General features: G+C 36.7%; 2 long non-coding RNA genes across 5 annotated transcripts; one reads left to right on the top strand and one right to left on the bottom strand.

Moving 5' to 3' along the window:
* Nucleotides 1-2,996: 2,996 nt before the first annotated feature.
* LOC132606389 (uncharacterized) lies at nt 2,997-13,246 on the bottom strand. 4 transcript variants are annotated; one of them, XR_009569810.1, is made up of 5 exons: nt 12,995-13,243; nt 12,057-12,447; nt 3,832-5,002; nt 3,654-3,742; nt 2,997-3,571 (listed from the first exon to the last, which is right to left on the bottom strand). It is a non-coding gene; the product is annotated as an uncharacterized LOC132606389 (long non-coding RNA). The 4 variants fall into 4 exon arrangements; XR_009569808.1 differs by having other exon boundaries at nt 3,654-5,002; nt 12,995-13,244; XR_009569809.1 differs by having other exon boundaries at nt 2,997-3,742; nt 12,995-13,242.
* A 475-nt stretch (nt 13,247-13,721) lies between these two features.
* LOC132606390 (uncharacterized) lies at nt 13,722-16,702 on the top strand. The gene is made up of 3 exons (XR_009569811.1): nt 13,722-13,859; nt 14,014-14,100; nt 16,244-16,702. It is a non-coding gene; the product is annotated as an uncharacterized LOC132606390 (long non-coding RNA).
* The last annotated feature ends 7,286 nt before the right edge of the window (nt 16,703-23,988 follow it).

The raw sequence follows: 23,988 nt of genomic DNA on the forward strand, positions 1-23,988 counted from the left end.
GCTCCCTGTTACAAAAGAAACATCTGCTGCACATGGAATAGCCTCTCCGTTGCAGGTTATTTTGGGTTAAACAAGCATCCCTGGCTGCTAACCAACCAAAACAGGCTGCTTTCGTAGGTGCCTTGGTTTTCCGGATCATTTTCCAGGGCCAGTTAGAAATCCCCTGATTATTCTGCTGTAAAAACATTTCATAACAACTTTTGACTGAAAATAATTTATCCCTGCTATTGATCCAAACTAGCATGTCTGCTTTGTCTCGATCAATTACGCATGTGTTCAGTTATTGCAGCAGTTGACAGAACCTCTCCACTTCCCAGTCATTCAAGTTCCTCCTGAAGGTAATATGCCTACCTGAATTTGGATAGAAATCTATAATGTGACCCTCTTTATTCAATGCACATCTAAACAAATCTGGAAATTTGCTCTTAAAATTTACATCACCACTCCAAGTATCTGTCCAGAATTTAATTCTAGAACCATTGCCAACCTCCGGTCTTGTATGTTGTAAGAACTCATCCCATTCTTCAATTATTTTCCTCCAGACTCCCCCACAGTTTTAACTGTGCTGGATTTTGCTTCCATCCCTCTTTTTTACCATATATAGCATCTAACATTTTTTGCCAAATTTCCTCACTCCCCCTACTATATCTCCATAGCCATTTAAAAAGTAGACTTCTATTGTGCATATTCAGGTTCCTCACACCCAAAGCCCCTGACTTCTTATCTCCAATAACCACCTGCCACTTTACCAGATGAGTTTTCCTTTTGTTTGCATTTCCATCCCATAGAAACTGTCTTCCAATGGAATCCAATTTCTTTTCAACTTCTACAGGCATTTTAAATAGAGACATAGTATATGTAGGGATCCCATCCAAAACACTGTTAATTAAGGTAAGCCTTCCCCCAAGAGACAAGTATTGTTTTTTCCAAGGAGTCAACTTCTTGTTACGCCTATCAATAATCCCTTGCCAGATGCTTTTGTCCTTTCTCTTCACCCCTAATGGAAGCCCCAAATAAGTAGTGGGAAATTTATCGACTTTGCACCCCGATATGTCTGCCAACTCTTCAACACAGTCATCACCGTTAATACTAAAAATGTTACTCTTAGCCAGATTAATTTTCAGGCCAGTAACTGCCTCAAAGCATAGCAGGACTCCTCTCAAATACAAAATCTGATCTCTATCAGCCTCACAAAATAGAAGAGAATCATCTGCATACAGGATATGACTAAGCACCATGCCTTCCTGATCATTTCTGCCTATCTTTAGACCCCTTAACCAACCCAAAGTTTCTGCTTTCCTTAACATTGTACTGAGAATTTCCATTACTAGAACAAAAAGATAAGGAGACAAGGGATCCCCCTGTCTCAGTCTATAAGAGTTGAAATAACCTTGAGAGTTACCATTGATTAAGATGGAAAATCTCACAGTTGAGATGCAAAATCTAATCCATTCTGTCCATTTTTCACCAAAGTTCATCAGCCTCAGAAGATACAATAAGCAACGCCAATTGACATGGTCGTATGCTTTTCCTAAATCCAGCTTACAGGCCAGCCCCTTTTTCTTCCTTCTTATCAAATTGTCAAGGCTTTCATTAGCTAACATTGCAACATCAGTAATTTGCCTTCCTTTGATAAAAGCATTCTGACTTGGAGAGATCAAGCTACTGATATCTCTCTTAAGTCTTTCTGCCAGAAGCTCTAATATGATTTTATATACACTCCCCCAGAAGGCTACTAGGATGCCTAAAACAGATTCATGATAAAAAAGTTAGACAGTATTAAACTTTGAGATTATTTTGACTATCAAACTCACGTTCATACCTTTTTGAAAAATTATTTGATCATCATCTACAGTTCTATACTAAATCAAAGTTCAAAGTAAAAGTAAGACGCCATGAATCTCAAAAGAGATTAAACCCTCACACAGTGAAAAAACGTCACAGGACTACATAAACGATCTGCTTAAGACCTTCTAAAGCAAATCCATCACTTCTACGAAAACTAGATTTGAAGAGTATGGTATAGAAAATGGCTGGAGGCGGTAGGTGCTCTGCTTCTAGTGTTTGTTTGGGAGGAAAAAAAAAAAAGTAAGAGCTTAAAATTCAGAAATTTCAAATATAAGTGTGTGAAGAAGAAAGCAGCCAAGTTGGTTTGTTTTTGGTCTTGTTTATACAGCCATTTTATTGTAAACTATCCTTCAATTGTTGAAAGAAAATCTGAAACTCTATTGTTCTCTTAGTTTTTCCTTCCTTCCAGCGTATGGTCTCGACTAATTCTCTTCTCATGAGTTACTTGTGAGGTTAAGTTAGTCCTAAAGAACATTTGTGGGGGGCATTTGTCCAAATGGCCTCTCTTGAGGACACTATTAAATTTTATCCACCATTCACCCAGCAGACTAAACTTATATAGAAAAATCTGTGTCTTGTCTGATAAAAGTATAGAAGGTAAACCCCTAGACTTCTAAAGCTGAGATTCTGCACGCCGCCACCACCACCACCGCCCCTGAGATGGTGGAGGTGACAAAAGGAGGATGAGAAAGGTGCTGATGAGTGATGACAAGCACCAATCTCTCAGATCTTTAGGCTAAAATTAGGGTGTTTGATAATGAAGGAAATGTTTTCCACGGAAAATAAGTGGTGGGGATGGGGGCTATGAGGGTTGAAGTAGGGGTGGGATGTGTTGGAGGGTGGTGAGGAGACAATCATTATGGAATGACACCTGCGGAACTTGTTTTTCCCTATTTTTACTAGGGACTTCATTTTCCTCATTTTTAAGGAACTTGTGTTCCTAAAAAAAAATGGTTTCCAAAATTTTTGACCAATCAAACATGAAAAAATTGAAAAACATGAATGTTTTCTTCCATACCAAACACACGCTTAATTTTGCAAAGGATCAATCAGTTGGAACTGATTTCCAAAGAACAATCTCCCAAACATATATGTCCCCTCGATCACCCCATCCCAATTATCTATCGCACTTTAACAACAACAACCACTATCAGACAAAGCATATTACTAGATTTTAAGTCAGTGGATGAATACAAATTCCAATACTACATCTACCCCTAACACGTTTCTCAAGATTTAGTACATGTTAAGCAGTAACCAAGATTGAGAGACCTATATCCAAAAATAAGACACACAGATAGTACTATATACTGCAAGACTTGTTTGATTTTATGTTTGCGTTCCTGATTGAATACACTTTGAAACAGAGTGAAGCAGCCAAGGAATCAACTAAAGATGAGGAGCTCAGACACCAAAGAACCAAAGGGCGAGGAACTTCCAGTATCAGATGCAGCTGCAGATGCCTCTTCTTAACAAGAGAAAAAAACAAATTAAGGTAGTTGGTTTTCAAGCACATCTTCAATGGTAAAAGAAAAGGAGCTACATTCTTTGATGGAGGCCTGCTTTTTTGGCAGATATTGTTTTAGAAATATCTGTATTTTTTCACATTTACTAGAGTTCACTTTATCTTATATGTGAATTATTCTGTTACTGTCTTTGCAATCGCAAGCACTTTACAGTTGCCATCAAGAATCTTCTTCTCTCATTGATATGCAATATTTTCCTGATTCCATGGGCAAAAACCACATTTCACTCAAAATATATTATCAATGTAGTTTAACGGTAACATGTTACATGTTACATACCAGGATACACCCCGTGCAAATTCTTGAAAAATGAATCTTGCTTAAATCCCTCTCACCCCAACATGCTGCTAGCCCCGTCTTCTCTCATACTAATCAAAATGCAAATATATACGTTCAACAGATCTTCTATAATCAATTTCTCCATCTTCAAGCAATTCAAAGATCTAATGAGTTTTACCTGTATAACTTGATGACAGTTCTTAGTAGAGAAGAAATACGAGAGCTAGAATGAACATGAACATTCTGCCATTTCTTACTTCCTAAGCAAAGGCCTGGATGGTTAAAAAGAATTAGAAACTAATAGCCCTCACGCCTGTGCCACTTCCTTAGAGGGTTTGCTTGGGAAAACACTTTCTGCAAAGTGTGTCCCAATTTTCCAATGTTTGGTTGGATTCCATAAAAATAATTAATTAAGAAAACAATTTTTCACATAATTATAATGAATTCTAGCTAGATGTGGCCCCATTATGAGCAACAGTTCTCAAGATGGAACCACAAAGTTTCAATCAGGCATGACACAGCAAAAAGAATGGTTAGCCAGGTGAAAAACTAAAAAGCTGCACCAAAAGAACAATCATCAATTTAGGTACTACCACTAGTCAAAGTGACAAGAACCAAAAAGCGAAACATTGCCGGCAGTATATGGATGCATAGGTGGAAAGCATGTGATACTTCAGCCACCCTTGAACAACTTTTAACTTTAGGAAGAGATCCTAGAATTTCCAGAGATATTTCATACCATGTGCGACGGTATAAACAAGAAGCACAATAAAATTAGTAACGATATCACGCACCAAACATCCAACCACTGAGCCATAAATTAACAACCACACCAAACAAGTTATGATTTTGGATGTCTTACACCAAAAGAAAGAAAACAGGAAATAACGGACGAAAGGTATGTTCTAAGGGTAACAGGGAAGGGCTTACTTAGAAAACGAAAATTAGGTTTGTATTGGCGCCTTGCTAAAACATATGCTGGTACATTATTCATCTGGAAGGAATAATCTATTTTTTTTTTTTTTTTGAAACTGGTAATTTATCTGTCCATTTCATACAAACTGGTTGTTTCTTCTTCCATCGTGTACGCCGATATACAACTACCTGTTTCTACTTCCATCATGTACGTCGATATACAACTGGCCGTTTCTCCTCAGCATGTACAGTGACTTCTCCAATGGCATCTACAGACAGCACTTGTTGATTCATGTCTTGCATGTTGCTAAAACCAAAGGAAGCTGCGGCTCCTAGAGCATGTTGCAGACCCCCTGATCCCTGGTTAGGGGAATTGCTTTCTTGGATATTAACTTCCATAGATCCGCACAAATTTAGGAGCCCACAGGATTAATCTGGTACATATGAAGCAAACTGATAAATGCCATTTCGAAATTTAGTAGATTAGCAATCTTAATAACTCACGAACTTAGATTTTACTCATTCAATTGAGAGACGCACATAAAAGATACAAAATATATTCTACTAGAGTTTGCAAAGAGAAAGGATGAAACTGAGACAGAGAGAATGCAACACAATTGAGTATAAAAATCTTACACCTATATCATCTATAAAGCGGAATTGACAGTTATGTCAGTGCGAACGATTAGTGATGGAACACAAATCTAACTATGATACAAATAACAAGAACGGAAAAGAATTGATTCAGTCACATTTTTACCAAATGCAGCCATATAAATAAATAAATTTACCATATAATAAACGAGATCAGTCGCAACATAAATCAAATGCTTCGTGAACCACGTTGTTTTGATCTCCCAAGAAAGGAGAGAACTTACAACAGTTGTGAGGTATGCACAAGTGTTGTCACTTCTGACAAAAGGATGATGGAAGCAGAATCAGGCTAAGTTGCTCGGACTCAAGTGCGGGTATCCGATACGGGTATGGATCCGAGTGTAGGATTCGGCTAATCTAGATTTTAAGATTCAAGGGTGCAGATCCAGGTATGGATAGTGGATACGGGTGCGGGGGATTCGGCTAAGAAAATTCAAAATTATAAAAATAGAGCTATAAAGAACACGACCCCTTGAATTCTTGGTTTCTCTCTGTTTGGCCTGAATTATGAAGCAACTAATATGAGACAAAAGGACTATAATTTTTTTTTTTTTTTTTTTTTGAGAAGGTAACATGCAAAAGGACTATAATATTGAAGGTATGAAAAAAAAATTCGATGACATGGGAACCCGCAGCTGTTACCCTTTGGGTGCGCACAGGATAAACTCAGCTCCTGTGAAGGTATGACATTTTTCATGTCTTAAAACTATTTTATCTTTCATTTAGAAAAATCAAAATCTCAATTTCCCCCAAATTTGTCCATGGACTATGGTCAAGGTATCCGAAGTTGGTGGACCGAATCTGAGACGTATCCCGCACCTGCACCCATCCCAATCTCGTGTCGAGATGGGTGCGGCATCAAAAACGAAGAGTCCGCACAACTTAGGAAACAGGTGGTTTTTAGGAGAGTTTGTTTGGGTATTCGGCGGACTAATTCCCTAATAAGTTAGGCTACAAGTTGAAATAGGCAGCATACTTAATCTTTTTTTTTGAAAAAAAAAAAAAAGCTTATACACATACAGGTACCTCAGAATAGGTATTTGAATGTGCATTCAAAATAATGTCACATGGAAAATGAGGTGTTCTGGGAAATTTTCTTAAAACTAATTAAGGACAATGTTATAGCCTTAATTACCTTCCTCCCTCCAGTTTTTTCCCCAATAAAAATTGGGCCTTTTGATTACTTTTGATTAAGTTCTTTAAGAATAAGGATCAAACAAAATACTCTCTAACACAATCCACAACCAGCGGATAAAGGTTTCATTTGATTAGTTTATCTATAAGACAGAAATGTTACGGTAATTTTTTTTTTTTTAATAACCGAGAAGTCTTCGAGGGCCAGCTGGCCCATGGTTCGAAACTCGGTGAAAAATGGCTCACCCCTCTACCCTTCTCCATAAAGAAGTTGTGGTAATTCAGCACATAGAATATCAATCTTAATACAAATTATATGACCTAATTGACAAAAGGGCTTGGTTAGAATAAGAGGGAAAATACGTACAAAGCATTTGTCCTAAGACAAAACAGTCAGCTTTTGCCAAGCTTCAGAATGTAAATTTCACCCTTTGCGAGAACAATCAAGTAAACAAATAGAAAAAATAATTGCTCCATTTCAGATGCATGTAACCTAGTTATATCCCTTATGTGCTATTCTCTTTCCTTATATTTATCCTATTTATTTGTTTAGCTATATTCATGTCACGTTTCTTTCCTCTCCTCTTCCATTTCCTCTTTTAACCTTTCTTGGTTAATTCAAATTTGTGAGAACAGGGTGAAGAAGTCCTAAAACATAGACGAAAAAATAGGGTTTTGGAGAAATGGAAGCTCGATGGTGCAGCAAAAGGGAGAAACTCTATGAAACTTTTCATTTTTCTTGTTGATTATTGCCTGCTATTATCATCCTAGAGATGATCATATTGGAATTAAGCTCGTTAATTGTGGATTATTAGAAGTATCCACCATGGGGTTGTGCTTCCAGATTAATTGACCTACCATGTAGTTATCAATTTATTAAATTAGATTATTGTTGGTATTTTCCCATTTCTATCCATCCCCCATTGGTTTTATTCATGTTGTGTGTTCCTGAAAGATTAATTGAAGACTTATAATGTTAAATGGAATGAACAGTACACAGACTAAGAAGGGAACAAAATACTCCATTGGGAGAGGGTAGAGTAGTGGAAAGGTTATGAGCTTGGGAGAGTGGTGAAGTAGATGTAATTGTTCTAACAGTAGTAACCAAGAATTCAGAATTCCGTTTTTTGATTAGATGGGGAAACTCAGGATTACAAGCCAATACTTCAAGAAAAACATTCTTTTCGGAATGAAAACTTCTCTTGCAACTTAAAAATTTTCTGTAGACCCTGAATCAGTGATTGATACCTATTCATACAAAGACTACAAGAAATCCAGTCGGCCAGGTAAGATATCATTTAAATTTCATACAGCTGGATCAATTACTTAAATAGATACTCCATCCAGAAGAAAATTTACATTGTTTATCGCTATATTTAATAATTTTTTTTTTTTGATGACATGGGAACCCGCAGCTGCTACCCTTCGGGTGCGCACAGGGTAAACTCAGCTCCTGTGCAATTCAAATATATTTAATAATATTTGTACAATGAATAAAATTTTCTTTTGGCTCCAGTAGAAATCTAAATAGCTCAATGGAATATTTGCTCAATCTCTTTGTTTGTTTATTCACCATTGCTTTACAACTTTTGTAGTAACTTATCTCTATAATTAATAATATTCATAAGCAAACTGCAATTCTATCATCACATGCTTGTTCCAATTATGCAAAGTTACCCAAAAGGATCTTTTATTTCTGTAAAATTACTTCATGGACGTTGGATTGAATTGCCTATTCTGAAGCCAGAGTTGGAAAGTTCCATTACATTAAAAGTAGACTACATATGCATACAAAAACTTAGCTTTCTTATCTAATCCTGCTTATGGTACTTTAGTAATGAGAGCTTTTCTTTTCTTTGGGTGGGTTACAAGATTATTTTCCTTCCAACATTAAGTGATGGAACAAATGACAAGAGTACAAAGAGGCAAAACTGCGGAATATTGTAATTTGGTTGCGCGCTTATAAACTACAAAGCATATGCTTCTTTTCATCTCTTTGATCTGATAAAGAATTGTTTTTCAGTGATTCTACTCTGCTCTAGTTTGAATGACAAGCTAAGATTTATAACAAAAGAAGGGTGAAGCACCACCGCTATTCAATTCAAGATGGCGCACAAAAGTTTTAATGCAGAAAATCTTATGTGAAACTAATGAGGTCACCATAAACAATTAATAGACAAACAAAGGGACGAGAAAATTCAGTAGATACATGGTACCTGGAAAAAAAAGGGAAAATGCCAGTTGATTGTAAGCTTGGATTGGGCATCCATTTCTGGTTTTTTTTTATCTTCAGTCCCAGACAACTAATTCTGAAGCATCATGCACTATTTTTCCAGTCTCAACTTCTGCAGATCCTTGTCCTTGATATGGTTGACTTTTGTTACCACTCAAGTTGCTGCTTTCTAGTTCTAAAATCACATTCTAAGTCACAGAGTTCCTTCCAGCCAAGTTGTGCGACCTATGACCCATTAGTTGTCTAGCCTTCTCTCCCTCCCTAGTATCAGCAAGAACTTGATTTACATCTATAGGGCAATAAGCATTTTCTCTCCAGTATAAGGCAAGAATTTCAAGGAAGTATGCGCGCCTACGCGTTCAAGTTCTTCCACTTAATTCTTCCTCTTCTAGGATCCCATGACGTGTTAATACTTTATCATTTGTTTATTCATCTCTAATGCCATTGCTTTGACCTTCCATGCCAGCATCTCTCAAAGTCGTGAGGCCTAGAGGCCTTGACAAGAGGAAGTTCAGACTGTCAAGATTGGTTGTAGCAACATGCAAGACATGAACCAACAGGTGTTGTCTGTAGATGCTATCGGAGAAGTCACTGTACATAGTGAAGAGAAACAACAACAACAACCCAGTGAAATCCCACAACGTGGAGTCTGGGGAGGGTAGAGTGTACGCAGACCTTACTCCTACCAAGGTAGGACGGCTGTTTCCGAAAGACCCTCGGCTCAATAAAAAACATAAAAAGAGGTCAGATAAGGCTAAGAGATTCAAAGCGATATGGAAATGAAGTAACGCAAGCGACACAGATAACATAGAATAATCAAAGCACAGGAAATAACAGATAATAGCATAAATCAGAGCACAAGAAATTATACTACGATAATGCGACTACTAATAAGACAGGATAATGAGACTATCTACTAGTCTTCTACCCTAATGTGGGTCCTCCAAACCCTCCTATCTAAGGTCATGTCCTCGGTAAGATGTAACTGCGCCATGTCGTGTCTAATTACCTCTCCCCAATACTTCTTTGGCCTACCCCTACCTCGTCTGAAACCATCCATGGCCAACCTCTCACACCTCCGCACTAGGGCATCTGTGTCTCTCCTCTTCACATGCCCAAACCATCTCAATCTCGCTTCTCGCATCTTGTCTTCCACCGAGGCCACTCCCACCTTGTCCCGAATATCCTCATTCCTAATCCTGTCACTCCTGGTGTGGTCACACATCCATCTCAACATTCTCATCTCAGCAACTTTCATCTTTTGAACGTGAGAAATCTTAACTGGCCAACACTCTGCCCCATACAACATAGTCGGTCTAACCACCACTTTGTAAAACTTGCCCTTAAGTTGTGGTGGCACCTTCTTGTCACATAGCACTCCGGAAGCAAGCCTCCATTTCATCCACCTTGCCCCAATACGATGTGTGACATCATCGTCAATCTCCCCGCTTCCTTGCATAATAGACCCAAGATACTTGAAACTACTTTTCATCTGGATGGCTTGGGTACCAAGCCTCACTTACAAGCCAGCCTCCTGAGGTGCTTCACTAAACTTACACTCTAAGTACTCTGTCTTGGTCCTACTCAGCTTAAACCCTTTAGAATCCAGAGTTTGTCTCCAATCCTCCAGCTTAGCGTTAACTCTGCTACGAGTCTCGTCGATCAGGACTATGTCATCCGCGAAAAGCATACACCATGGCACCTCACCTTGAATTTGCCGCGTCAATCCATCCATCACCAAGGCAAATAAAAACGGACTAAGAGCTGATCCTTGATGCAACCCCATCACAACTGGAAAGTGCTCCGAGTCTCCTCCTACTGTCCTTGATCACCCTAATGTACGCCACAGGTACACCTTTAGCCTCCAAGCATCTCCATAGGATCTCTCTTGGAACTTTGTCGTAAGCCTTTTCTAGGTCGATGAATACCATGAGTAAGTCCCTCTTCCTCTCCCTATACTGCTCCACCAGTCTCCTCACAAGATGGATGGCTTCTGTAGTTGAGCGTCCCGGCATGAATCCGAACTGATTCTCTGAAATAGACACGCCTTTCCTCACCCTCATCTCCACCACCCTTTCCCACACTTTCATAGTATGGCTTAGCAGCTTGATACCTCTATAGTTGTTGCAACTCTGGATATCTCCCTTAATCTTATATAGAGGGACCATTACACTCGACCTCCATTCTTCAGGCATCATTGCCGTCTTAAAGATGACATTAAACAACCTAGTCAGCCACTCCAAACCTGCCGGGCCCGCACTTTTCCAAAATTCCCCAGGAATCTCGTCAAGTCCGGTCGCTCTTCCCCTGCGCATCCTACGAACAGCACCCTTAACCTCCTCAACCTTAATACTCCTGCAATACCCAAAATCGTGACGCCTTCCTGTATGTTCTAAATCTCCCAACACAATGTCTCTGTCCCCTTCTTCATTTAAGAGTTTGGAGAAGTATGACTGTCATCTCCGTCTAATGAGAGTCTCCTCTACCAATACTTTGCCATGCTCGTCCTTGATGCACTTCACTTGAACCACATCACGTGCCTTTCTCTCCCTCGCCTTGGCTAGCCTGAACAATTTCTGATCCCCTCCTTTCTCTTCTAGTTCAGCATAAAGGCGTTCAAAAGCTTCCGTTTTTGCCGTCGCAACCGCCAACTTCGCCTCCTTCCTCGCCATCTTATAAAGTTCCCTATTCGTCCACTACTCCACCTCATCCTTGCTTTCTATCAACTTCGCATACGCCACCTTCTTTACTTCTACCTTCCCTTAAACTTCTCCATTCCACCACCAGTCCCCTCGATGCTGGCCACGACTACCTGTCGAGACCCCCAAAACAGACAGTGGAATATTGGCATACACGACTGAAGAAGAACAGGCAGTTGTATATCAGCGTACACGATGGAAGAAGAAACAACCAATTGTATATAGTTGTATGAAATGGACAGATGAGATGGTTTAGCTTTTGATAATTGTTGTTTCTTACATCGGAGGAGATGTTTGGTCCAATGGGATATTCCCAAAGAAAGGTAAGTGGAGGGCTATTTCCAATGCTATGGCTAAAATAGGTCATCATGCCTCACCTCTGCAGTGTGAGGATAAGTTTAATGATCTGAACAAAAAGTTCAAGAGACTGAATGATATTCTTGGGAGAGGCACCGGATGTTCTGTTGTGGCTGACCCTGCCCTTATGGAAATTATGGACCTGACTCATGATGTGCAGGAGGAAATGAAGAAGCTTTTAAGTAGTAAACAACTATTCTATCAAGAAATGCGCTCATACAACAATCAAAATAGATTATTCCTTCCAGATGATTTGGAACTCGAGCAATCTGTACTGTTCGCTCTCAAACGTAAGTACAGGTATGAGCCAGGAAGAATGAGGTTCCAATATGATTTATGCATCCCTGAACTCTATCATTAATTCTGAACTCTATCATTAATTCAGATCTAGAGATTCATGATTCTACTAACCATGAAGAGGACGAAACATTGCAGAATGTGCAACAAATTATGCATCGCTTACTGCAGTTGGAAGGATATAAGTTATAGATTCAGGCCCAAATTCTGGAACTGGAGAAGCAAGAGAATCAAGTGTCTGAGGTTCCGCCGCACAGAAGATAGGGAGCTTCAAGAACTGAGGTTGGAAAATAAAGCTATGATGCTTGATCGAGCGAATGGCACTTGAGCTCAAGCGCTGAAAAACAAGTCTTCTGGCTGAATAATGTATCAGCATATGCTTTAGCAGGGCGCTAATACGTGTCTGTAATTTTCCTTCTTTAAGTAATCCCCTTCCCCTTGCCCTTCGAACGTACCTACTGTCCCTTGTTTTCCAGGTGAGTGACTTGCAATAGTCTGTTTAAACCTACAAAACAACAAGACCATATTCCAGCAAATGTTAATCACAGAAGTAATCTGCAAAACTTTCAATCAATCAATTATACCTCAATTCCACATTAGTTGTGGTTAGGTATATGAATTTTTTGTATCCAATTGCTCTATTCATATTTCATTGGGATATGTGTGACCTATAGGTCACGGGATCGAGCCGTGGAAGTAGCCACTAATGTCTACATTAGGTTAGGCTTTCTACATCACAGTTCTTGGAGTGCGGCCCTTCCCGAACCCTGCTAACGTGGGATGCTTTGTGCACCGGGCTGCCTTTTTTTATACTAAGTAATTTTGTCTTCTCAAATTAGGGTTCTCCAGAACTAGAATTCCCACTTATTCATACAGGGATATACAAATCTTTAACCAAATTAGAAAGGCTGTTGACAAACACCAAAGGCAATGTAGGCATAACAACAACAGATAAGCTTTAATCACAATTATTTGGAATTGTGTCCTTGAGAATAACCAAATGATGTTGTATCAAGAAAAGGAAAACCCCATTAACAAATCCAAAAGATTACCTCAAATAACGACTCAGACTTTTGAACCAATCTTTAACCAATAAACAGGATCTTTTGAATTCATAGTTTGGGAAAATTTTGACGGGAGGTTATCCAAGAAATACTATTTTTTTGTTTTCCTGTATAAAAGTCGATCAATTATTCACTAACAAGGAATCTGGACGAAAGAACCTACCACTAAATTTACAAAGTGATCTTTATCTTTACTGGTACTCCCTCCATCTCAAAATATTTGTCATTTTATTAAAAATACTTGTCTCAATTTATCCAATACTAGATTAAGTAGTTTATTCCCACTTTACTCTTGTATTAATTACATCAATTGGCTTATTTTGTGAGTTCACCGACTAATATTTAAGAGGTTTCATCATTAATAGAATAAATATTTATTTAGGAGATAAAATATGCTAAGAGGGTAAAATAGTTAAAATACTACTCTACAAATGCTTTCTTAATGGGTGTATAAATGAAATATGCGACAAATATTTGGGGACGGAGGGACTAATATTTAAATATACTAAAATAATAACAAAGTATCTTTTCGTAAAAACCAAAAGATAATAAAAATATTTCTAACCTTTAATTAAATAAAAGGATCATATTAAGATGTTGGGATAGGAATCATGCGCTCCTTATTTAGCCGGGCACATATGCCACTTAGTAGAAAGAGACTCGACAATACTAGGAGATTTATTAAGATGGGTGATCAACGCACCACGCTAGATGGGTAAGACAAGCATCTAACTCACTAAATACAAGTAAGACATGTGGGCTAAACGAACTCAATTCCCTATATAAGTATATTTAGCAACAATTAACATCATGATTTATATTTGATTACTGTAATCAGTTTCAGCTTATTCAGGTATCTTGCTTTGGTATCCTGGTTATATAATTGGTGTTGAAGCTTAATTATGTCATTATGCATTACCGTTTCAAAGCTTGTCCTACTGGTAAGACATGGGTGGAGTGATGATCTTACTAGTTCATTTTGACTCATTATTTACTGTTCTGTGCAGATATTGTTGAAAGGTATCTAGTAGCATATCGTTGAGTTGCTCGTCCAGTTTCCACAGTTGAGGTGAGCCATCCACCCATCCATAGAGGTATCTTCAGCTCCAATCTACTTTTAATCTTTTCATTAATTTATTTTTGAGTTGCGTCTCGTATCATTGTATTAAATTTCTAGTTACAAAGTTCATGATTTTGAAACAAAACAGATCTTTTGAATACATTGTGAGGGAAAAATTTGATGGGTGGTCATCCAAATATTAGAATGAGAAATTGCTCTTTTTTGTTTTGATGCATAACAGTCATTTAATTATTTATTAATTCAACTAAAAGTCAAAAATAGATATATCTTATTCAGAAAAATATTAAAACCATACATTAACTCAGGGTCCTATAAACTTGAACGAACGAACTTCCTCGAAAAAAATCACATATCATTCATGTACAACTCTTATATTATGTGTAATCTTATAATCACTTCGCACATGCATTAAGCAAGTATACATTCATATAAGCATAACTTATAAAATCATACACATTCATCAAAAAACTCTGAGAACATTCTCAAAATTATATTATTTTGCTCATATGGCCTTTTTTCGCAACATTCATTGTGCTCGTAATTTTCTCTTTTGGGCTGGGTTTCTCTGATATCTCGCCCTTAAGACTATTTTTCATGTTACTTTCATAATTGTGATCTTGTTGGCCCTCGCCAAAACGTGCCCTTTTTAAAACCATAGTAATACATATGCATATATATTATATTACCATACATATATCGCATTTGTAAATATATGATTACTCATATAATCTATATATAATATAAAGCTAGGAATAGACAAGGTGATGTGGCACCTCTCTATAGCCAACAATTGCATTTTATCTTTTTTCTCCTTTGTTTGGAGTTTTTTTGAATTTTTTCTACATAATCTATTAGCTAAATGACTTAAAAAAAAAGTGAAAACGACATAGGAAATATATAAATAGTTTTCCTTATTTACAAAACATAACGATATTTTATGAAACATAACGGATTTTCATATATTTTTCATTGTTTTTCCCAGAAAATAATTTTAAAAAAAAATATATCTTTTAAAAAAATTAAAATTATTTGTTTTAAAAAAATATTTTAAACTTTTGAAAAAAAATTATATTTTTAAAAAAAAAATCTCAAAGGCTTAAAAAATTACCTCAAATTTTTGTGTATGAAATATGTATGTGTGAGCGAAATTTTTAATATAATTTTCATACACAAAATTGTGAGTAAAAACTTTAAGCCTTGAATATTGTATGAAAGTTGTTACAATGTTGTTGTAGTTGTATTAATTTTCCAAAAACCTAATATGAACTTTATATACGAAAAATGTGAATGAAATTCTAAGTCTTGAACGAAATATACACATTTCATACCATTCTCATACATAAAATTTTGAGCGTAATGTTTCAGCTTTGATCGAGATATATACATTTCATACGTCTTTCATACACTAAATTTGAGTGAACTTTTTAAGCCTTGAGCAAGATATACACATTTCATATACAAAAATTTGAGCAATTATTTTAAGTCTCGAATGTTGTATCAAAGTTGTATACAATGTTGTTGTAGTTGTATTAATTTTACAGAAATCTAACATGAACTTTATATACGAAAATGTGAGCGAAATTTTAAGCCTTGAGCGAGATACAAATTTCATACCATTTTCATACACGCAATTTTGAGCAAATGTTTTAAGCCTTGAACGAGATATACACATTCCATACATTTTTCATACCGTTTCATACACTAAATTTTGAGCGAACTTTTTAAGTCTTGAGCGAGATATACACATTTCATACATAAATTTTTTAGGGAAAAAATACTTTTTTAAAAATAAGATAAAATTTAATTTGTTTTTAAAATAAAAATATATTTTTTTAATATTTTAAAAACTAAAAATAATTTTAAAAAATGTTAAAAAATATTTTTTTTAATTTTTTTTTTTTTTTTTTAAAAAGCATGTTTTGTATAGGGTTTGTAATGTTATGTTTTGTAAATACAAAACTACCGTCACATTTCGTAAATATTTCTCCTTAATATGTATATATATGTACTTTTCCCTTGAAAAAAAAGCCTCGCAAAAATAAATGTTCACATATGATGTGCCGGGAATTTAGGCACATCTAATGCTTTTTAACTCTAAGTTTCACTTGTTTTCGAGCAAGTTTGTGTTAGTTTAATGTGTTTTGTGTGTTGTGCAGGTATTTTGAAGTAAGAATGCTCGGAAAGCGAAAAAACGAGGATAATAAGAAATATGTTCTGATAAGCATAAGGACGGACCGTAAACATGCTCGACGGTCCGTCGAATCGCCTTGTCAATAAGTTCCTGCGAAGTAGCAAATCATCAGAGCATTATCAGATCGTCGACTTGCACCGTCGACATGATCGACGGTCCGTCGAAGTGTTTCGACGGTGGAGTTCCTGCAGAGTGATAAACGTATACTCAGATCGTCGATATGGTCGTTGAGCATGTCGACGAGCGTCAAAGTGCAAAGACGACCCGTCGAAGTACAAGCCGAGCTGGAACAGGACTGGGATTGATTATTTCGAGTTTGACTTGTATAAATACCTGTTTAGGTTTTATTTTTCAGAGATCTGGAGTTTAGACTTGTAGTAATTACTTTTGAGTTGTTATTGGTTTTGAAGATTTCCAGATGTTGACACCCAATTTTGTTCCGCCTCTCCCCCGAAATACCTATTTATGCTTCTAATATTTTTAGAAAATTAAAAAATGCATATATTTGTGTTTTACTATAATTATTAGCCTTTTATCAATACCGGCACTTCATTATTTTATTACGGTTACTATTATTATTATTATCATTATTATTATTATTATTTATTACTATTATTATAATTCACAATTTTTATCATTTCGATATTTTACCAGCTTACGCATGCGCATCGCGTTTATCTTTGCATAATTAAATAATAGTATTTATTTCACTGTGGATTTTCAAAAAAATATTGTTGCACTACTATTATAGCGTCATATGATCTTATTACCCGAGTCCTAATAATCACACATTTTTTGTATTAAGCACCCTCAGCATATCGTTAATTAAAATGGGTCTTTTATTTAAATTTAGAAGCCAAACTATTACTTGCACTCAGTCCGTATTTTGATTTATCGGATTCAAAATCAAAGTCCAGTCAACTCATAAATATTTTTTACCAGCCCATATTTTAATCTCGATTTTTTAGAACAGTTCGTGTTTTAATTCGCTAGCCCATTCTTTTAATACCCGGTCTAAAATTGACCCAGTCCACAAATGGACCGGGTCTGACCCATTTTATTCAAAATAAGGGAAACCGTATCCCCTCATTTCCATTCTCGCCTCCGCACCTCCGCCGCACATCCCCCACTTCACTGATTCCTCCGTCTGACCTCCCCACTCGCCACTGTCCCTCACACCCATACCTCTGACACCTCACGTTCCTCTCCACCACACCCACGTTCCCTGCCATTTCCCTCACACCCATACCTCTGACACCCCCCACGCGTCTGTCATCTCCACTCTTCGTTGTTCCCCGCTTCCTCTCTCTTTCTTCAACACAAAAGCCAAAAGATCTATAAAGGGTTGTGGGGGTTGAATCGAAGAAAGGGGGGATTCCATTAGAAGAGACGGGGATCTAAAAAAAAAAAGGAAAAGTTCGGGGAACAGATCTAAAAACCCTGTTTATTCTTTGAAAAATACAAGTTTCCAGTGGCCAAAGTTCCCCCTAAAAAGGGGTTCTGAATCTGTAGTGGTTAGAATTCTGAATATCGAATTAGGAACACGAAATTAATTTTCTTTGTTTTCGTTTGTGTTGGTATTGCGTTGAACCCGAGCATCGCAAGCTCAAATTCGAGAGTGTTCGAGGGTGAATTTGAAACCCCGTACCCACTTCGCTGCACCCGAAACAGGTGATTCTCCTTTTCCCCTTTCGAATCTTTTTTTTTTTGTTTTATTTTTTGGGTTCGTTCATTTTGTATAGATTCAATTTTTTGTCCTGGATTTGTATGTTCAGTGTCTATGTATGCGTTAAGACAGTCCAGTTATGTGCTTTTAATTGTTATATGCTTGGTTGCTGTGGGTTTTGATTTTCAGTTTAATAATGGCTTAAACCTTATAAGGGTGTAAATGAAATGTAGAATAGCCAAGCCAGTAGTGTATACAATATATTCCGAGTGATTTGTCAAATTGGTCTGATCAGTTAGCCATACTGTCTAGTCTATCACGTTTCGTTTAGGTTGGTATAAACTAAAATGTCTCCTATTTGAAGGGGTGCTATATTAATTGTCAGCATGCCATAGTTTAGCCTAATCTTTGTTATAAACTCTGTCTAATCAAAATGTTGGAAAATCTTGTGTTTTCGGTTGGAGTTTGGTTTGAATCAGTGAGATGTTTAATATGATTCAATTTAGCCCATAAGTTGTTCTGATTGAGTCCTGTTTGATTGTGTGCCATGATCATACCTATGAACTCATTGAGTAAATCTGTGAAATCTGTTGAGGTCTCTGATCATCTTTGTCTTCTAATAATCCTGGTTTGATGGATAGTCGAAGCATATTGCACTCAAGTATGTTATGTTCATGGTAAATATTCAAGTTTGGAAAATATATGATTAAGAAGTCTACATGCTTTACCCACATCTCATTGTGGTAGTGTAATCTTGCCATGAATCCTGTTTAAAGCTTATATTCAAACTCTATTGCCTTAAGACATTATTGAGTTAAAAACCAAATTTCTGGTGAGATTATAGTAAAATGAAGTCTCAGGTGTGACCATTCTTTTCTTGACCAAAATGATTCATTACTCTTTCTTTTTAAAAATGAAGTATGCCATGTTATAATCTCTGTGCCTGTAATATATCCATCTACAAATATTGAATATCTCTGTCGAATGTCACTGCTGTGTGTGATTCAATGTTGATATCAATTGGTCCAATCAAGCATGTTTATGTTTGATTCAATCTTTGTTTATTTAAAAACTGCTTTGAATGAAGTTTGGTAAGTTGAACTGAAACAATAACATGGTCAAGATATGGATGTTTTCCTGAATCTGGTTGTTTTAAGCCCAGTCTCTCGGTCCCTCATTTCTGTCATCATCCTGTCCCTGCTTTTAAAATTATCAGGTTTGGTATGAAGTCCTTTTATTCGTTTGGCATGGTATGTCAATGCTTGAATGAATTCCCTCTTGACTCTCGAGTTTGGAAATCTTTGCTTAATATGAAATTCGCATAAATGATGTTTCATTAAGTGTGTGAAACTTTGAAACAAGAAAGGGGGGATTAGAAAACAATAATTACCTAGTTTTTGGCAGTATTAAATTGTTCTCGAGTTTTGGCAGTATTAAACTGTTCATTTGCCTTTGCAAGTGATTATAACTGAAGTACTAATTTGAGTATTATCAGACTATGAAAATTGGCAGTAAGTTCAATACTTTGAGTTTGAGTTTATTGATCAAAACATGAGATATACTAAAAATATACATAGAGTATACACGACCTACTGATTTGTTTTTTTGAGTTATATTTCGCATGTTTAACTTCATTCGTTGATTATATACTAATCCTCTCTTTTATTTTTTATGCATGACCACCGCGTACGAGTTCTCGGATTCATTCTTCTCTTGCATTCGCTGTTGGGCTAAAAGCCCAACGCAATCCTTTTGAGTCATTTCTATTAATTCTGCCACAGCAAAGAAAGAGAACAAGTTTCTGGGCCAAAGCCCAATAAGCAGCAACGGCCCACAACAGCAACATATAAAATTTATTGGGCCTTAAGATGGACCAGATCCATTGCATCTTTTCTTTCCCTCTCTTCCTTATTTTTATTGTTGTATTTATATTTGCTTTGTATGACTAACCTTATCTTATTTTTATTAACTTTAGATGATTCCTAATGAATTAATAGATTAGTTTTAATGACGGGTAGTTAGTTTAAAGAAGACTAGTCATCAACTCCATAAGTTTTATTCTCTTCTTTCCATGTTAAAACTATTTATAATGTCTAATATTTATTTTATTTGGAACAATTGATTTGCAAAATAACATGACTACATATTTTAAGTAAAGCGAATCATGTTTTATTCTTACTATCATAGACATTTCTAAAAGCGTCACTAATACACAGATATAAGCTCAAGTATATTTTATAAACATTGTTTTCAAGATTCATCCAATTATATATATTTTAGCCGAGCATAGTTAAATAAAGTTCAAAAGAAAAGAAAACTCATCATCTTTTGCATTCTATGTATAAAATAAGTCTATGATTTTCTACACCACTGTACTCATATGATGTAATTTCATTCTAAGTTTAAATTGGCTAGGTCTTTTCTTAAAAGCTTCTATTTATATGCGTATCATTATATTTTGCAAGTCTTATTTTTTTAAAATAGTATTTTTATTTAAAGCCTCAGCATATCTTTTAAATCTTATTTTAAGCAGCGTTATTATATTTTAGTTTAAAACCTTGATAACACTATAAGCCATTTTCTTAAAATTTAAGCATCTCATCTAACCTTAATTAATTAACTTAAGTTTGGTCGGACAACCGTAGTTAACGGATTCTAAAGGATGCCTAACCCCTTCCCTTTAGGATAATATAGAGCCCTTACCTGGAATCACATTGGTTTAGCAGACTATTAACGGAGGTTTAGTTTTAACTTTACCTTAGTTAACATCTAGGTGTCCTAATTCACCGTTAAATTAATTAGGTGGCGACTCCTTAAAACAAAATAAAGTAGGAATCACCAATACGTCATACTCCAAAATCAACCCGGTTAAAATGGGGTATGACACCAGACAATTACTTTCAAGGTTTATTCGTAAGTTCAATACAATAATTCAATTATGCAATCTTCAATCTTTTATTGTTTTCTTGTTGCTATGAGTAGCTAAACACCTTTACTAAGGTTGTGAACCCAAGGATGGGTGTGTTGTGATTGGGGATCGTGAAAGATATATGCATAATGGATTGTTAGGGTTTATTTGTTCTTCGTTTTCATCATATAGTTAGTTGTTGCAAACATTAGCTAACGCCATAAACTTTAGTTTATTTGGGAAAATAGCTAGGGTTAAGTAAGAACAAATAACAAGAACTCAGGGCTTTAAATCTTGTTTAATAAATTCCCTTAGGAATAAGAAGAATTTACTTGGCATAATTAACCGTTTTTCATGCATACTTTCTTATCTTTGGAAAAAATATAGAAAGAAATAATTTTTTCTTAGTGGGAAATAGTTCAGATTCACATAGAGGTTAAGTGCATCTATACAAACAGTCCATTAGAAGTATATCAAGATCGATACCCATGATCATACACTTCTTACGGGGACACAACCTTGGTTCTTTTTACTCATACATTTACAACTTTAAATTTCCAGTCACTTTAAATTAGTCCACAAACCAAATCAACTATAAAACCCTTTTCTGGAATACACCAAGACCGCAAGATTAGTATAATACTTGTTTAGTAAACTTTTCACACCATATTCTCTATGGGATTCGACCCCAACCTCATTGGGTTACTATATTTGACAATGTTCGCGTTATACCATTAATAGGTGCAATTTGAGCGTATCAAATTTTGGTGCCGCTGCCGGGGAATACGGTTTTGAAATTACTAAATAGTGTTTACTCTTCTTAAAGTCTTTGTCATATTCCAACACACCTTGTTTGCTACCATGTAAACCAGGTGATCATGGCCAACAACGAACTTCCAATAGAGAATGTTTTTGCTGACGAACCGGAAGCAGATGAAGACTTTGCATCTGCAATCATTCATCTGAGATTGACTGCTACTACTATCAAGTTTGATAATTCCCTCTATCATATGCTCAAACAAGAGGGATACTTTCGGAATGCAGTCGATGATGACCCTCACCAACACATAACAAACTTTCTGGATGTGTGCTCTCAGCATATCCAGCGAGATGTGACTCAAGAAGCAGTTCGGCTTAAACTTTTCAAATATTTGTTGGCCGGAGAAGCGAGAAAATAGTTCACAAAGCTGCCCCGAAACTCTATTGCTACATGGGAGGAGATGGTCAGAGTGTTTCTCAGGAAGTGGTATCCTCCGAGTAAAAGAGCTGAAATTCGTGATCAGATTTACGAGTTCAAACAACATAATGGGGAACAACTTTTTGAAGCTTGGGAGAGGTACAAAGAATATTTGGATAGGAGCCAAACCATGGCTTTCTAGATCAGATTTTGAAGGAGAAGTTCTATAGAGGGTTGGATCCTATGACCCAAGCGATAGCCAATAATGCTGCCAGCGGTTGTTTCATGAATAAGTCCTATGCTACTATTATTGATATACTTGATCGATTGACTACACATAGCCAAGCATGGAATTCAAGTAATTCTGATGGGCTATCACTTGGAACACCGTTGATTCAAAATATTGTGAAAGATAGCCAAGACACGCACCAGACGTTGGCACAATTGGCCACTAGTCTCTCTTTACTGACAAAGAGGCTTGATGAGAGAGAAGCGAAAAAGGTGAACGTTTGTGAAGATATCTCAGGCATGCCGCCTGGAATGTACCATGTCTCAGAGGGTCCGTATCAAGAGGGCCCCCCTCTGCAAATTGAGAATGTTCAGTATGCAGATTACATAGCGAAGGGGGATATTCCTGGGCCAATTCAAAGATACTGGAGACCCCAACAAGGACAGGGGTCATACAATCAAGGGAACTACAACAACAACCAAGGGAACAACAACAACAACTATGGTGGACCGAACCAAGAGAGATACAACAACAACAATGGTAATTTTGGGAACAGAAGTTCCAACCCTTATATTCCACCAAAAGGGCAGTTTAATGATCAAGGTAGTTTGAGGTTGGAGTCAATGCTTGAAAAAGTGTTGGCAAGTCAGACAAACACTGAAAAGATATTATCTGGGCTATCAGAGACGGTGGTCTCTCATTCAGCAGCTATTCAGAATCTTTAATAGCAGATACATGATCTTTCCAGAGAACAGCATCCTGCTAGAAAATGAGGGCTTCCTAGTGATACTATTCCAAACCCGAAGAATAGTGGAGGAGTAGAACGTACTTTTGCTATTAGCATGAGGAGTGGTAGAATACTTCAAGGTGCTGACAAGAAAGTGGTTGATCTAGATAATATTATTGAGGAATAAGAGATGCGTTCTGAAGTTCCTATTACTGATGAGGAAGTCCGTGGTGAAGAAAAAGTTTCTGATATTCCAGAAGTTGATGCTGATACAGGGAAACACTCGATAAAAGGGACTCTTCGCCCTATGATCAGTTGAAGCAGTTAACAGTGAATTTTCCATTCTTAGATGCTGTCAAAGAGATGCCCGAATTCGCTAAGTTTGAGAAAGACCTGCTTACGAAGAAAAGGTCTGTTCAACATAAGACAGTGAATTTAACTCATCGTGTGAGTTCAATTATTGCTTCCACCATAGTTCAGAAGAAGGGAGATCCAGGGGCATTTACCATTCCATGCAATATTGGGCGTCATGCAGTCGCCCGTGCTCTGTGTGATAATGGGGCGAGTATCAACTTGATGCCCCTTGCTATTTTCAAACAATCTGAATTGGGGACTCCTAGACCGACTTCTATGCGATTATAGATGGCAGACAGATCTATCAAGAAGCCAATTGGGGTTATAGACGACGTGTTGGTTAGGGCTGTTCAAAATCGAACCGTAACCAATAACCCAACCGCAAAATTGGCTTATCGGCTTATTGGTATTGGGTTATTGGATTAACGGTTAGTGAACGGATTAAAATTTTATAATTAACGGTTTATCGGTGCGGAGACGGATTACTCAAATTTCTTATCGGATAAACCGTTAAAAATTATTATATTTATATTTTTATCCCTTAGATATATGTGAAATCACAAACTACAAAAGTACCTTTGTTATATTCTAATAGGTTTAACTCTTTGTCGGCCAAACATGATTATATAAGGAAATATACACTATTTCT

This window comes from Lycium barbarum, chromosome 8 (genome assembly GCF_019175385.1).
Source record: "Lycium barbarum isolate Lr01 chromosome 8, ASM1917538v2, whole genome shotgun sequence".
Lineage (NCBI taxonomy): Eukaryota > Viridiplantae > Streptophyta > Magnoliopsida > Solanales > Solanaceae > Lycium > Lycium barbarum.